Source organism: Pan paniscus, chromosome 1, assembly GCF_029289425.2.
Source record: "Pan paniscus chromosome 1, NHGRI_mPanPan1-v2.0_pri, whole genome shotgun sequence".
NCBI classification, from domain to species: Eukaryota; Metazoa; Chordata; class Mammalia; order Primates; family Hominidae; genus Pan; species Pan paniscus.
This window is the reverse complement of record NC_073249.2, coordinates 173,402,365-173,420,189: the sequence shown is the minus strand read 5'-3', so window position 1 is coordinate 173,420,189 and position 17,825 is coordinate 173,402,365.

Genomic DNA, 17,825 nt, shown 5'->3' with positions numbered 1-17,825 from the left:
GGAGACCTAGGCGGATGGATCACTTGAGGTTAGGAGTTCGAGACCACCCTGGCCAGCATGGTGAAACCCCGTCTCTACTAAAAATACAAAAATTAGCTGGGTGTGGTGGTGCGCACTTGCAATCACAGGTGGTGCGCACCTGTGGTGGGAGGCTGAGGCAGGAGAATGGCTTGGACCTCAGAAGGGAGGTTGCAGTGAGCCAAGATCACACCACTGCACTCCAGCCTGGGCAACAGAGTGAGACTCCATCTAAAAAAAAAAAAAAGAAACAAAGAAAAAAAGAAAGCCCATTTGCCTTTGCCCCCTTGCTTCCCACTCTGGATGCCGCCGTTGAGACATGATGTCTGGTGCTGCGGCAGTTGTCTTATGAACACGAGAAGAAACATCACAGACACACTAAAGACAGCAGAGCCAAAGGCCTGAAAGAGCCCGGGTCCCTGGGGACAACGCTGATCTATTGAACCAAACTTGGTCTATCCATCTCCAGGTTTCTTGTTAAGAATGAATGTCTTTATGGTTTAACCTGTTGAGTATTGGGTTTTCTGTTGCTTACAGCCACACACACACACACACACACACCCCCTAACTTATACAAATACCAACTTCATAAGATGGTTGTAATAAACCATACATTGTATAGAAAGTACTTAGCACAATATCTGGCACAGTAAGTGGCTGCTATAAATAGTAACAAAACTGATCAAACGTAGGTAATGATTTAAAAGAGCAAAAGTTCCAAAACACAACACAGATAAAACAAATGGTACTGATTTAGCATGACAAAAACCACCTTTATATTCCTGGTGAAGGAGTGCTAGGGAGACCTTGAGGTCAAAGACATTGATTACAGTGACAAATCCTCATCTCAGGGAGTAAGCTGCAACCACTGCCAGAGCACACAAGCTATTGGCGAAGAAAGGACTGGGGTTCTTTGCCAGATTTCCATCTCCCCTCTCACAAACCAACAATCACCCTGTCAGCAGCTCCGATTCATGTCTGAAGCCTAACAATTATGTGTATGTGAATTCCCAGCCTTGTGAAGGGGCAGGGTTCTTTCAACCTACAAAATATCTTTCCAGAATACTAAATTTTACTAGAATTTTCTAAAAACATGTTTTATTTCTTTATGGCAGAACGATAGATACACTGACATATACAAATATAATTTAGGAATATAATTTCCACAGATATAGCCTACTATTTTGAATCACCATGGTATCACAGGACCACATATAGTTTACATGAAAGCACTGATTTTTTAAATACAACCTAGTGGAACACAAAAAAAGAAAACAATAAGATAACATGTGAAAGTGTCTAGTATAACAGAAGTAAGAAGTAATACCTCTATTACTGTAGAGGTAATATAGTAGATACTCAATAAATAATCTCAAAGTAACCAGACTTTTTTTTTTCATCACTCTATGTTTTATCAAAGAGGCAAATGACAAGATTACAAATTAACACTGGGGAATAAACATATGCACATACTCACATCCTTATCCACTTATGTCTAAGGTTAGTGTACATCCATCCAAAAGCCCTGTACCTTCTGTGCCTATGGTGCTATATAACAAGCACTGATTTTTATAACTGATGGCCATAAGGCTTTGCAGATCTCTGAATTAGTAATCAGAGTCAGCATATTTGTTATAAAAAAGAAATAATCAAACATACAGACAAAAATTCATGAAGAATTGGAACCCAAAAGGTTTTTCTAGTCAGCTTGCAGTTAATTGAATAAAACCACCAATTACTGAACGTTTTGGTTAATTGAGATTTTCTTGTGTGCTATACACATATTTCCTCTTTCCTCCTTTACAATAAAGAGAAAAATTAGTGGTAGCTCAACTTTTCACATTGTGATTTTCCAAAATCAGTGATCCCTGCTTCACTGGGAGACTAAGATAGCATTGATTCCTTAGAGGCAATTTCCACTCTTTACAACATGGTAGGTTGTTTTCAACTTGTTTGTATGAAATTTAATGTTTACTTCTGCAGCTGTGGTCTTAACTTGATATTTGAAGCTTGAGGTAAGGGATTTACTTTTAGAAAGAAATATTTTGGGTGCATTTCATAGTCCCATAATGTTTTATAATAGATTTGTTGAAACAGAATTCATATACCATGAAATTCATTCTTTTAAAGTGAGCAATTCAGTGGTTTTTAGTATATTCACAAAATTGTGCGCCACCACCACTAATTCCAGAACACTTTTATCACACCCAAAAGAAACATTTTATCCATTAGCAGTTACTCCCCATTCCACCCTCCCACCTTCACCCACCACTCCAGCCCCTGCTACCAATGTACTTTCAGTTTCTATGGGTTGCCTAATCTGGACATTTCATATAAATGGAATCATACAATATATGGCTTTTTATGTTTAGCTTCTTTCATTTAATGATTTCAAGATTCATCCATGTTGTAGCATGTACTTTATTTCTTTTTAGGGCAAATAGTAATTTATTCCTTTTTATGGCAAAAATATTCCATTGTATAGATAAGCAACATTTTTATCCATTCATTAGTTGATAGACATTTGAGTTGTTTCTATTTTAGGGCTACTATGAAAAAGTGTCTCATGATTATTTTTATGGAGGTGAAATTCATGTGACATACAAGTAACTATTTTAAAGTGGACAATTAAGCAGCACTTAGTAGATTTAGAATGTTTTTCCACTGCTACCTCTCTCTACTTTCAAAACTATTTTTATCACCCTGGAAAAATACTTCATGTCCATTAAATAATCACTTCCTGCTATGCTTTGAATGTGTCACCCAAAGCTTAGGCATTGGAAACTTAATCCTCAATGCAATGGTGTTGAGGGGTGGGATCTTTAAGAGGTGATTAGGTCATGAGGGCAGAGCCCTCATGGATTAATGTCATTATTGCTATAGTGGGTTTTTTATTCCAAGAGTGGATTTGTTATAAAAGCAAATTTGGCCCTCTCTTGCCCTTCCACCTTCCTCAATGGAGTGACACAGTATGAAGGCTTCTGTCAGACAGCACCACCATGCTCTTGGACTCCCCAGCCTCCAGAACTGTGAGCCAAATAAACCTCTACTGTTTATACATCACCCAGTCTGTTGTATTTGTGTTAAAGTAGCACAAAACAGACTAAAACAGGAAATTGGTACCAGAGAGGGGCTGTCACTATAACAAATACCTGAAGATGTGAAAGTGGCTTTGGAAGTGAATAATGGGTAAAGGCTGGAAGAATTTAGAGGTGCAGGCTAGAAATGCATGGGTTACTGTAAATGAGGCATTAAGGGCAATTCTGCTGAGGACACAGAAGAAAAGAGCTGTGTTTTTGTTTTAAAAGATTATAAAAAGCCATGAGAATGTAGTTTTTGTTAAAGGAAAAGTAATTTTGTCTAGTTTTGAGGTTTTAAAAAGTTGTTTTAAATTGAAGGAATAAAAAGAACGGATATAGAAAGTTGGGGAAAGAGAGAAAATGGGAAAATTGTAAGAGGTTGTAAAAGGTTTATGGAAACCTTACCTTGTGGTCAAAACTGATTGAGATTGGATAGACTTGTTTACAAGGTTTATTAAGGCTGGCTTTAGTATTAGTAACACGCTGATACAAAGGTAGTATTTGGTCTTCTCTTTTGAACAAGATTTTTGTGTAGTATTAATAAGAGATAGAAAAATATTTTTGTTTACCTTCGAGTAAACTGCAAAAAAAGATATAAAGGGAAGAGAGAAAAGACAGATTCAGTTTGCCTCATGGTGTCTTTATTAGGTCTCATGATTGCTTGGGAAACTGAGTCTCCTCTCTATTAAAGAGTAAAAGTTTTTGCTTTTTGAAATCTCTGAATTATCACTTTGGCTAAATGAATAACTATCATTTTCCAGTGACCCATGATCCTATTTTGAACAAGTGTTTTAAATCTTTGGTATTTGACTAACTTTCCAAAATCAAAATTCCATATTCTAAATTCAATCTTTTTGACCTCAAACTAACTTTTTGGATATTAGGGCCCCTGAAAGTCTAAGAGAGACATATTAGACTTGTTTCATATGTTAAAATCATATGGGACTCATTGTCAAATAAGAAATAGTGTTTAACTTTATTTGGGTTATATTTGTATAAATGTGTTTTAATATATGTTCCAAAATTGTATGAGACTCCTAAAATTCTTATATGTCTTAGTATATGTTATCAGTAATAATTATGATTATTATGTTAAACACCACAAAAATAACCAAATTTCCTTGTCAATTATATCTTTAACCATGGCTATTCTAGACTTTTGTCATCTAGACAATTATTGTTTTAATTTGACTCTTCTCAAAAACTGGTTTATAGTTGGCTATGGTCCAAAATTTGCTTCTTCTTCAAGGAATTAATGGAAAAGACTTTCACAAGTACTCTTGAATACAGGTTTCTGACAACTTTAGTGATTATACTATTGAACCAGGTAAAAACTTCCAAGCCTCTAATTAAAAGGTTGATATGTTCATGACGATTGCTAGCTCAGGCCAGGTGTGGTGGCTCACACCTGTAATCCCAGTGCTTTGGGAGGCTGAGGAGGGTGGATCACCTGAGGTCAAGAGTTCAAGAGCAACGTGGCCAGCATGGTGAAATCCTGTCTCTACTAAAAATACAAAAATTAGCCAGGTGTGGTGGTGGACGCCTGTAATCCCAGCTACTAGGGAGGCTGAGGCAGGAGAATCTCTTGAACTCAGGAGGCAGAAGCTGCAGTGAGCTGAGCTCGTGCCACTGCACTCCACCCTGGGTGACAGAGCAAGACTCCATCTCAAAAAAAAGAAAAAAAAAAGATTGCTAACTCAACATCAAGTGGAATAAGAATTCATTAAATAGAACTAAACTAATAAAGAACTGAAATAGTTTTTATGACTTCTTTGTTTAAAACAAAAAGAGATTTTGGGTTTTTTTTTTTTTTTTTTGGTTATTGATTCTTTTTATGTTTTGTTTTCCAGAGTCAAGAAAACTTTTTTTTCTTTTGAGCTATTTATAGCTTACAACAATTAGGTAAAGTATACCTTTGTGAGCAGATTTGAAGCATTTATCTTTCTCTCTGATTTCTCCAGAATTTGGAAATTATATGTGAGTATTCTTATTTTATGGCAATATAGTTATTTGTGTAAGTTCAATATGAATCTATTTTCTTTTGTAACAGGCACATTAGAGGTTGGTTATTTTACTAAGGCTTTGACCGGAGTGTCATATTTTCCAGTAAGATCAGATTGCTTTGAGAAACAAAGGTTGACTTTATAGAGCTGATAATAAGCCCCTTGGAAAGACTGGCCTGGTACCTTGTCTATGAGGTTTCATAAGGTTTCTAACCTGTGTTAAGTAAAAAATGTCACTTTCTGACAGGCCTATGAAACTCAAGTTATTTTGGAACCTCAAAGAAAGAGGAATGCACCCAATTCACACAGGTACCACAAGCACAGTCTAATGGCAAATCCCTGGCTTGGCTTCCTAGCCTTGAGGATTTTAAAAGTCTAATCTGAAATTCTGATGTTAAAACAGCTGATATGGCCAATCACTATTATTGCTACATTTTATGCAAATAATCAGTCCAAGCATAATAAGCTTAATAATAAGACTAAATTTTTTTGGTGGGGGGGGTGGGGACAGAGTCTCGCTCTGTTGCCAGGCTGGAGTGCAGCAGCGTGATCTCGGCTCAATGCAACCTCCGCCTCCTGGGTTCAAGCAATTCCCCTGCCTCAGCCTCCCAGGTAGCTGGGACTACAGGCACATGCCACCACGCTGGGCTAATTTTTTGTATTTTAGTAGAGACGGGGTTTCACCATGTTGGCGAGGATGGTCTCAATCTCCTGACCTTGTGATCTGCCTGCCTTGGCCTCCCAAAATGCTGGGATTACAGGTATGAGCCACTGCACCTGGCCAAGACTAAAACTTATTTTGCAGATAAATTTGTCTTACTATGATTTGTCTTTGGTAAAAACAGGGGACTGGTGAGAGAAAAATTATCTTTCAAAAGAAAATCATAGGACACATTGTCAGGCCTCTGAGCCCAAGCCAAGCCATTGCATCCCCTATGACTTGCACATATACATCCAGATGGCCTGAAGTAACTGAAGATCCACAAAAGAAGTAAAAATAGCCTTAACTGATGACATTCCACCATTGTGATTTGTTTCTGCCCCACCCTAACTGATCAATGTACTTTGTAATCTCCCCCACCCTTAAGAAGGTTCTTTGTAATTCTCCCCACCCTTGAGAATGTACTTTGTGAGATCCACCCCTGCCCGCAAAACATTGCTCTTAACTTCACCGCCTATCCCAAAACCTGTAAGAACTAATGATAATCCACCACCCTTTGCTGACTCTCTTTTTCAGACTCAGCCCGCCTGCACACAAGTGAAATAAACAGCCATGTTGCTCACACAAAGCCTGTTTGGTGGTCTCTTCACATGGACGCGCATAAAATTTGGTGCCATGACTCGGATTGGCGGACCTCCCTTGGGAGATCAATCCCCTGTCCTCCTGTTCTTTGCTCCATGAAAAAGATCCACCTATGACCTCAGGTCCTCAGACCCACCAGCCCAAGGAACATCTCACCAATTTTAAATCCGGTAAGCAGCCTCTTCTTACTCTCTTCTCCAACCTCTCTCACTATCCCTCAACCACTTTCTCCTTTCCACTCTTCAATCTCTCCCTTCTCTTGATTTCAATTCCTTTCATTTTCTGGTAGAGACAAAGGAGACACGTTTTATCCATGGACCCAAAACTCCGGCGCCGGTCACAGACTGGGAAGGCAGCCTTCCCTTGGTGTTTAATCATTGCAGGGACGCCTCTCTGATTATTCACCCACGTTTCAGAGGTGTCAGACCACGCAGGGACACCTGCCTTGGTCCTTCACCCTTAGCGGCAAGTCCCGCTTTTCTGGGGGAGGGGCAAGTATCCGAACCCCTTCTCTCTGTGTCTCTACCCCTTCTCTGCGTTTCTGGGGGAGGGGCAAGTACCCCTCAACCCCTTCTCCTTCATCCTTAGCAGCAAGCCCCGCTTTTCTAGGGGGCAAGAACCCCCAATCCCTTATTTCCGCACCCTGACCTCTTATCTCTGTGCCCCAATCCCTTATTTCCACACCCCGACCCCTTTCCCGCTTTTCTGGAGGTTAAGAACCCCCAAACCTCTTCCCTCCATGTCTCTACTCTCTCTTTTCTCTGGGCTTGCCAACTTCACTATGGGCAACCTTCCACCCTCCATTCCTCCTTCTTCTCCCTTAGCCTGTGTTCTTAAGAACTTAAAACCTCTTCAACTCACACTGACCTAAAACCTCAACACCTTATTTTCTTCTGCAACACCACTTGGCCCCAATACAAACTTGACAATGGCTCTAAATGGCCAGAAAACAGCACTTTTGATTTCTCCACCCTACAAGACCTAAATAATTTTTGTCGAAAAATGGCCAAATGGTCTGAGGTGCCTTACATCCAGGCATTTTTCACACTTCATTCCCTCCCAAGTCTCTGTTCCCAATGTGATTCCTCCCAAATCCTCCTTCTTTCCCTCCCGCCTGTCCCCTCAGTCCCAACCCCAAGCATCGCTGAGTCTTTCCAGTCTTCCTTTTCTACAGACCCATCTGATCTTTCCCCTCCTCCCCAGGCTGCTTGTCACCAGGCCGAGCTAGGTCCCAATTCTTCCTCAGCCTCCGCTCCTCCACCCTATAATCCTTTTATCACCTCCCCTCCTCACACCCGATCTGGCTCACAGTTTCATTCCGTGACTGGCCCTCCCCCACCTGCCCAGCAATTTACTCTTAAAAGGGTGGCTGGAGCTAAAGGCATAGTCAAGGTTAATGCTCCTTTTTCTTTATCCCAAATCAGATAGCGTTTAGGCTCTTTTTCAACAAATATAAAAATCCAGCCCAGTTCATGACTCGTTTGGCAGCAACCCTGAGACACTTTACAGCCCTAGACCCTAAAAAGTCAAAGGGCCGTCTTATTCTCAATACTCATTTTATTACCCAATCCGCTCCTGACATTAAATAAAACTCCAAAAATTAAATTCCAGCCCTCAAACCCCACAACAGGACTTAATTAACCTCGCCTTCAAGGTGTACAATAATAGAGTAGAGGCAGCCAAGTAGCAACATATTTCTGAGTTGCAATTCCTTGCCTCCACTGTGAGACAAACCCCAGCCACATCTCCAGCACACAAGAACTTCCAAACGCCTAAACCGCAGTGGCCAGGTGTTCCTCTAGAACCTCCTCCCCCAGGAGTTTGCTACAAGTGCCAGAAATCTGGCCATTGAGCCAAGGAATGCCCGCAGCCCAGGATTCCTCCTAAGCCACGTCCCATCTGTGTGGGACCCCATTGAAAATCGGACTGTTCAACTCACCTGACAGCCACTCCCAGAGCTCCTGTAACTCTGGCCCAAGGCTCTCTGACTGACTCCTTCCCAGATCTTCTCAGCTTAACAGCTGAAGACTGACGCTGCCCGATCACCTCGGAAGCCCTGTAGACCATCACGGACGCCGAGGTTTAGGTAACTCTCACAGTGGAGGATAAGTCCGTCCTCTTCTTAATACGGAGGCTACCCACTCCACATTACCTTATTTTTAAGGGCCTGTTTCCCTTGCCTCCATAGCTGTTGCGCGTATTGACAGCCAGGCTTCTAAACCTCTTAAAACTCCCCAACTCTAGTGCCAACTTAGACAATACTCCTTTATGCAATCCCTTTTAGTTATCCCCACCTGCCCAGTTCCCTTATTAGGCCGAGACACTTTAACTAAATTATCTGCTTCCCTGACTATTCCTGGATTACAGCTACATCTCATTGCCACCCTTCTTTCCAATCCAAAGCCTCCTTTGCATCCTCCTCTTGTATCCCCCCACCTTAACCCACAAGTATAAGATACCTCTACTCCCTCCTTGGTGACCAATCATGCACCCCTTACCATCTCATTAAAACCTAATCACCCTTACCCCACTCAACGCCAATATCCCATCCCACAGCATGCTTTGAAAGGATTAAAGCCTGTTATCACTCGCCTGCTACAGCATGGCCTTTTAAAGCCTATAAACTCTCCTTACAATTCCCCCATTTTACCTGTCCTAAAACCAGACAAGCCTTACAAGTTAGTTCAGGATCTATGCCTTATCAACCAAATTGTTTTGCCTATTCACCCCGTGATGCCAAACCCATATACTCTCCTATCCTCAATACCTCCCTCCACAACCCATTATTCTGTTCTGGATCTCAAACATGCTTTCTTTACTATTCCTTTGCACCCGTCATCCCAGCCTCTCTTCGCTTTCACTCGGACTGACCCTGACACCCATTAGGCTCAGCAAATTACCTAGGCTGTACTGCCGCAAGGCTTCACAGACATCCCCCATTACTTCAGTCAAGCCCAAATTTCATCCTCATCTGTTACCTATCTCGGCATAATTCTCATAAAAATACACGTGCTCTCCCTGCTGATCGTGTCTGATTAATCTCCGAAACCTCAATCCCTTACAAAACAACAACTCCTTTCCTTCCTAGGCATGGTTAGTGCAGTCAGAATTCTTACCCAAGAGCCAGGACCACCCCCTGTAGCCTTTCTGTCCAAACAACTTGACCTTACTGTTTTAGCCTAGCCCTTATGTCTGTGTGCAGCGGCTGCCACTGCTTTAATACTTTTAGAGGCCCTAAAAATCACAAACTATGCTCAACTCACTCTCTACATTTCTCATAACTTCCAAAATTATTTTCTTCCTCATACCTGATGCATATACTTTCTGCTCCCCAGCTCCTTCAGCTGTACTCACTCTTTGTTAACTCCCACAATTACCATTGTTCCTGGCCGGGACCTCAATCTGGCCTCCCACATTATTCCTGATACCACACCTGACCCCCATGACTGTATCTCTCCGATCCACCTGACATTCACCCCATTTCCCCATATTTCCTTTTTTCCTGTTCCTCACCCTGATCATGCTTGATTTATTGATGGCAGTTCCACCAGGCCTAATCGCCACACACCAGCAAAGGCAGGCTATGCTATAGTACAAGCCACTAGCCCGCCTCTTAGAACCTCTCATTTCCTTTCCATCGTGGAAATCTATCCTCAAAGAAATAACTTCTCAGTGTTCCATCTGCTATTCTACTACTCCTCAGGGATTATTCAGGCCCCCTCCCTTCCCTACACATCAAACTTGAAGATTTGCCCCCACCCAGGACTGGCAAATTAGCTTTACTCAACATGCCCCGAGTCAGATAACTAAAAAACTTCTTAGTCTAAGTAGACACTTTCACTAGATAAGTAAGGGCCTTTCCTACAGGGTCTGAGAAGGCCACCGCAGTCATTTCTTCCCTTCTGTCAGACACAATTCCTCAGTTTAGCCTTCCCACCTCTATACAGTCTGATAACAGACCAGCCTTTATTAGTCAAATCAGCCAAGCATTTTTTCAGGCTCTTAGTATTCAGTGAAACCTTTATATCCCTTACGGTCCTCTGTCTTCAAGAAAAGTAGAACAGACTAATGGTCTTTTAAAAACACACCTCACCAAGCTCAGCCACCAACTTACAAAGGACTGGACAATACTTTTACCACTTTCCCTTCTCAGAAGTCAGACCTGTCCTCAGAATGCTACAAGGTACAGCCCATTTAAGCTCCTGTGTAGACGCTCCTTTTTATTAGGCCCCAGTCTCATTCCAGACACCAGACCAACTTAGACTGTGCCCCCCCGCAAAAAAACTTGTCATCCCTACTATCTTCTTTCTAGTCATACTCCTATTCACCGTTCTCAACTACTCATACATGCCCTGCTCTTGTTTACACTGCCGGTTTACACTGTTTCTCCAAGCCATCACAGCTGATATCTCCTGGTGCTATCCCCAAACTGCCACTCTTAACTCTTGAAGTAAATAAATAATCTTTGCTGGCAGGACTATGCTGAATCTCCTTAGGCACTCTCTAATCAGATGCCCTAGGTCCTCCCAATTCTTAGACCTTTTATACCTGTTTTTCTCCTTCTCTTATTCCATTTAGTTTTTCAATTCATACAAAACCATATCCAGGCCATCACCAATCATTCTATACAACAAATGTTTCTTCTAACATCCCCACAATATCACCCCTTACCACAAGACCTCCCTTCAGCTTAATCTCTCCCATTCTAGGTTCCCACGCCGCCCCTAATCCCACTTGAAGCAGCCCTGAGAAACATCACCCATTCTCTCTCCATACCACCCCACAAAAATTTTCGCCGCCCCAACACTTTACCACTATTTTGTTTTATTTTTCTTATTAATATAAGAAGACAGGAATGTCAGGCCTCTGAGCCCAAGCCATGCCATCGCATCCCCTATGACTTGCACGTATACATCCAGATGGGCTGAAGTAACTGAAGATCCACAAAAGAAGTAAAAATAGCCTTAACTGATGACATTCCACCATTGTGATTTGTTTCTGCCCCACCCTAACTGATCAATGTACTTTGTAATCTCCCCCACCCTTAAGAAGGTTCTTTGCAATTCTCCCCACCCTTGAGAATGTACTTTGTGAGATCCACCCCTGCCCGCAAAACATTGCTCTTAACTTCACCGCCTATCCCAAAACCTATAAGAACTAATGATAATCCACCACACTTTGCTGACTCTCTTTTTCGGACTCAGCCTGCCTGCACCCAGGTGAAATAAACAGCCATGTTGCTCACACAAATCCTGTTTGGTGGTCTCTTCACATAGACACGCATGAAACACATATTATTAGATTCTAGCTTTGTCCATCGTTCTTGAGTTTTTATTATTTTCCTGTAATTTGGACTGAATTCTGAATTCCTTCCTGGCTATATGTCTCCAAACTAACATTTTCAAATTTTTTTTTCCATTTTTCTGACTTGGAATCATTAGAAATCATTGAAACTGTGCTTTTCTTAAGGCCCTGCAAACTGAAGCTAGACAACTTAAACTTCAGGAGAAATCAAAGCAACTTACATATAAACAGATTTCATGCTTGCTGAAGTATGGACTACTGAAAAAGTTCACTTAAACACCTGATTCGAACTACAATCCGAAGTTGCCACTGCAATCTGAAGATGTTTCAGAGACTCTTGAAAAGCTTGTCTATAGACTATTCCAGGCATTAACCTTTGTTTTTCTTCGGTTTCCATAGAAATGCCTCGTATTAAAGATGTTTGCCAGCAACATACAGACAGAGCCAATCTGCAATGCCACCTCCTGGAATAGGTCACAACTGTTTAACCAAACTGATATATTCTCAGGGCTGAGACTGATTCAAGAAGATATAGAACGATACACTTAAATTTGCTCTTTTCTGTTTATCCCAATTTGTTTTTCTACTCCTTTGTCCATCTGTACCTAACAACTTCTAAGCCAAATCTCTCCAAAGCTATTGGCTTAGCTTTTAATATGTGAATTTTTTTAAGGTTTCAACGTGGGGACTGAAGGAAATCAAAATAGTTTACCCCAAAATATATTTCTTTGCCATATTTTGAGATGGCTGTCAGAGAGCCAGCAAACAGAAGTAGGCATGCAAAGCTGTCTTTTGTGGGGGAGATTTACATCTGTAGAGAATTTGCATTGAGGCAGCCAGGCTTTCCTTTGTCTGGATCTAGGGAAAAGAGTCTGACACCTTTAAGGTCTGAAAGAAACACCATCTATTCTCTCTGAGGGCTACTACCTGTGGAATTTAATCTACATAACAAGACCACCTTTGCTAGTCAGGCCTTCTCTTCTTTTCCTCCCATAGCCTTTGTGTGTGTGTGTGTGTGTGTGTGTGTGTGTGTGTGTGTGTGTGTGTGTGTGTGTGTATGCTGCCATAACCTGATTTGCCACAATCCAGGCCCCCATTCTTTCTGTAACCTCAAGATGGCATAAAAGCTTCTGCACCCCACTGGGATACTGGGTAATCATTCTGATGTACTCTATGTACATGTTAAGAAATTGGATGCCTTTTCTCTTATTAATCTGCCTTTTATGAGTTGATTTTTCAGTGAATCTTCAGAGGGTGAAGAAGTTTCCCCCTTTGCCCCTACAAAATTTATTTTTCCCACTAAACTGTAAGATCCCCAAGGGAAGGGTCCGTGTATTATGCTCATCACAAAACCTTTCTGCCTAGCACATGGTGGATATTGACTGGTAGTGTTTTAGACTGGGGCATGGGCAGAATTACCACAATGCTGCTGAAAGTTTGGATACCATATCACAGAAGCTCTCAAAATATACTAACTGAAACACACACACACACACACACACACACACACACACAAATGTGGTCATAATCACATCGTTAATACCTACGCTATTTACATATCCACCCAAATAGTAGAATTCAGGAAGCCAAGACAAAGTCTCCTAAGTGATATTAAAATTTACATTTCCTTTCAAATGGTTCTTTGCTCATGATTTTAAAAATAATTGATCTTCAAGACCACAAAAACAAGCACACTATAATTGAATGGCTGCCTATCAAAATGTGATCTGACTTCGGTAATTATTTTTGCCTTCCAAAGGCTCAAAAGACTTTCTAAAGACATACTTGTGCAGCAAGGAAAAGAACTCATAACCTTAACACTTTGATTCCTTCTCATCTTTATCATGTGGTATTAACATGTAAATATGACCTTTGCTTTTCAAGATTTTACCTACTTCCTTTATTCACTTCTCAAAGGACAGATCAATGGATGAGATTACAGCTATCATGAAATTAATTTCATATACTTGAGAAAGCTACTTTAATCACCACCTGGAGGAAAAGATAAATAGCCTGATACCGCTTCCTTAGCTGTAGGAACTAAGATTAGAGGAAAAAATTGTGATAAAGCCTCTCGTTGAAGCTGCAATACCACACACACACACACACACACACATGCAAAAGTGCTGCATTTATGATCAGTCCCTTCAAGTTAGAACTGAGGCACTGACCTGGTGAGCAAATGACTTAAATATTAAATTAAATATTGACTATTTTGCAGTTTATTTCTAGACAATTTTGCCATAGGTTTTCCACAATTGAGACACACTGCAAACTCCTCATTGGTAGAAAATGAGGAAAGCTTTACAGTACATATAAATAGAATTTTTTTTTTTTGAGATGGGGGATCCTCCCACGTCAGCCACCTCAGCCTTCTGAGTAACTGGGACTACAGCCGTGCACCACGATGCCTGGCTAATTTTTTTTTTTTTTTTTTTTTTTTGGTAGAGACAGGGTTTTGCCATGTTGCCCAAGATGGTCTCAAACTCCTGGGCTCCAGTGATCTATCTGCCTCAGGCTCGCAAAGTGCAGGGATTACAAGCCTGCACCACTGCACACAGCCTGAAATTTTTTAAAGAAATAATTTCAAGGTACTATAAAAAACAATTTAAGAAAATGATAGTCATTGGTTCTATCAAGGTGCTGAGCTGGAGTAATGAAGAACATGTGGACTTTGATTCAGACTATATCACTCATTAGCTACATGACTTTGAGCAAGTTATCTAGCATCTGAGTCTTAGTTTTATAAAGAAACAAGAATTGTGATTGTCAAGCGTGTCCATGTGAAGAGAGTCCACAACAGGCTTTGTGTGAACAATAAAGCTTTTTAATCACCAGGGTGCAGGCGGGCTGACTCCTTTTTCAGACTCAGCCCACCTGCACCAGGTGATTAAAAAGCTTTATTGCTCACATAAATCCTGTTGGTGGACTCTCGTCACACGGATGCGCTTGACATTTTGTGCTGAAGACTCAGGACAGGAGGACTCCTTCGAGAGACCAGTCCCCCATCCTTGCCCTCACTCGGTGAGGAGATCTACCTATGACCTCGGGTCCTCAGACCAACCAGCCCAAGGAACATCTCACCAATTTCAGATCGGGTAAGCGGTCGTTTCACTCCCTTCTCCAACCTCTCTCACTATCCCTCCACCCTTCGATCTCTCCCTTCCTTAATTTTGGTTCCTTTCCCTTTCTGGTAGAGACAGAGGAGACGCATTTTATCTGTGAACTCAAAACTCCAGCGCTGGTCACAGACTCGGGAAGACAGTCTTCTCTTGGTGTTTAATCACTGCGGGGATGCCTGCCTGATTATTCACCCACATTTCAGAGGTGTCTGATCACCATGGGGATGCCTGCCTTGATCCTTCACCTTGGTGGCAAGTACCACCCCCCGCCCTCTGTGTCTCTACCCTCTCTTTTCTCTAAACTTACCCTTTTACTATGGGCAACCTTCTGCCCTCCATTCCTCCTTCTTCTCCCTTGGCCTTTGTTCTAAAAAACTTAAAACCTCTTCAACTCCCACCTGATCTAAAACCTAAGCGTCTTATTTTCTTCTGCAACACTGCTTGGCCCCAATACAAACTTGGTAATGGCTCCACATAGTCAGAAAATGGCACTTTCGATTTTCTCCATCCTACAAGATCTAGATAATTTTTTTCAAAAAATGGGCAAATGGTCTGAGGTGCCTGATATCCAGGCATTCTTTTATACATCGGTCCCTCCCTAGTCTCTGCTCCCAATGTGACTGTCCCAAATCTTTCTTGTTTCTCTCCCGTCTGTTCCTTCAGTCTCCACCCCAAGCTCTGAGTCCTTTGAATCCTCCTTTTCTACAGACCCACCTAACCTCTCCCCTCCACCCCAGGCTGCTCCTCGCCAGGCCGAGCCAGGTCCCAATTCTTCCTCAGCCTCCACTCCCCCACCCTGTAATCCTTCTATCACCTCCCCTCCTCATACCCAGTCTGGCTTACAATTTTGTTCCACAACTTGCCCTCCCCCACCTGCCCAACAATTTCCTCTTAGAGAGGTGGCTGCAGCTGAAGGCATAGTCAAGGTTAATGCTCCTTTTTCTTTAGCCAACCTCTCCCAAATCAGTTAGCGTTTAGGCTCTTTTTCATCAAGTATAAAAACCCAGCCCAGTTCATGGCCCATTTGGCAACAACCCTTAGACGCTTTACTGCCCTAGACACAGAGGGGCCAGAAGGCCATCTTATTCTCAATATGCATTTTATTACCCAATCCACTCCTGACATTAGAAAAAGCTCCAAAAATTAAGATTCTGGCCCTCAAACCCCACAACAGGACTTAATTAACCTCGCCTTCAAGGTGTACAATAATAGAGGCAGCCAAGTGGCCACGTATTTCTGAGTTGCAATTCCTTGCCTCCACTGTGAGAAAAACCCCAGCCACATTTCCAGCACACAAGAACTTCAAAAACCTAAACCATAGCAGCCAGGCATTCCTCCAGGACCTCCTCCCCCAGGATCTTGCTTCAAGTGCCAGAAATCTGGCCACTGGGCCAAGGAATGCCCGCAGCCCAGGATTCCTCCTAAGATGTGTCCCATCTGTGTGGGACCCCACTGGAAATTGGACTGTCCAGCTCTCCCGGCAGCCACTCCCACAGCCCCTGGAACTGTGGCCTAAGGCTCTCTGACTCCTTTCCAGATCTTCTCAGCTTAGCGGCTGAAGACTGACGCTGCCCGATTGCCTGGGAAGCCTCCTGGACCATCACAGACGCCTTGGGTAACTCTTACAGTGGAGGACAGGAATGTCAGGCTGGCCTCTGAGCCCAAGCATGCATGTATACATCCAGATGGCCTGAGGCAACTGAAGAACCACAAAAGAAGTGAAAATGGCTAGTTCCTGCCTTAACTGATGACATTACCTTGTGACATTCCTTCTCCGGGACAATAAGTCTCCGGAGCTCCCCACTGAGCACCTTGTGACCCCGCCCCTGCCCGCAAGAGAACAACCCCCTTTAACTGTAATTTTCCACCACCTACCCAAATCCTATAAAACTGCCCCACTCCTATCTCCCTTTGCTGACTCCTTTTTCGGACTCAGCCAACCTGCACCCAGGTGATTAAAAAGCTTTATTTCTCACCCAAAGCCTGTTGGTGGTCTCTTCACATGGATGCGCATGACAGTGATTATATGAGAAAATGAATATGAAATGCCTAACAATACCATATGTATACTATGGCTTTTATTATTCTAATAAGATATGGATGATTTCACAGAGAATGCCAATTATAGGTGTGAGGGAAGAATAACCCCCATAGGTTCTTAGTTGGAGTTAACCTGTTACAAAAAACAAATTAACAAGAGAAAAAGAAAAGCTTCTTAACATGTATATTTCACATATACATGAGAATAGAGAATGAGTAGTTCTCAAAGAGGTGGCTTTGAATTTCAGTTTATATAGCATCTTCAACAAAGAACAGCAGGACGGGCATGGTGGCTCACGTCTGTAATCCCAGCACTTTGGGAGGTCAAGATGAGCAGATCACTTGAGCCCAGGAGTTCGAGACCAGCCTGGGGAACATGGGAACACGCAAAAACCCCATCTCCACCAACACACACACACACGGAAAAACCCCATCTCCACCAACACACACACACACGGAAAAACCCCATCTCCAACCCCACCCCGCAACACACAACGCTAGCTGCGCATGGTGGTATGTGTCTATAGTCCCAGCTACTCAGGAGGCTGAGGCGGGCTCAGGCTCAATCACCTGAGACCAGGGAAGTCAAGGTTGCAGTAAGCTGTGATTGCACCACTGCATTCCCACCTGGGTGACAGAGACCCTGTCTCAAAAAAAAAAAAAAAAAAAAAGAACAGCAAATATTCAGAGAAATTTTAGGAAAAGGACTTTTGAGCCTTTAGGGACAGCACCTTGGGGGAAGGCAATAAATGGCACATAAAGGCTAGTTAGTAAAGCTTGTTAATACAGATTGCTCTAGTATCATCTCCACACCTATGAGGGTCTAAAGTTGTTTTCAGTGGTTAATGTTTGTTCTGTCTCGCAGGAAGGTGGGCAAGGTACTTTTTGTCTTTGTAAATCTATGTCCTGCTCTTTGGCAAATAGGGAGAGGGTAGAGAGCTTTCCTGCATTTGCT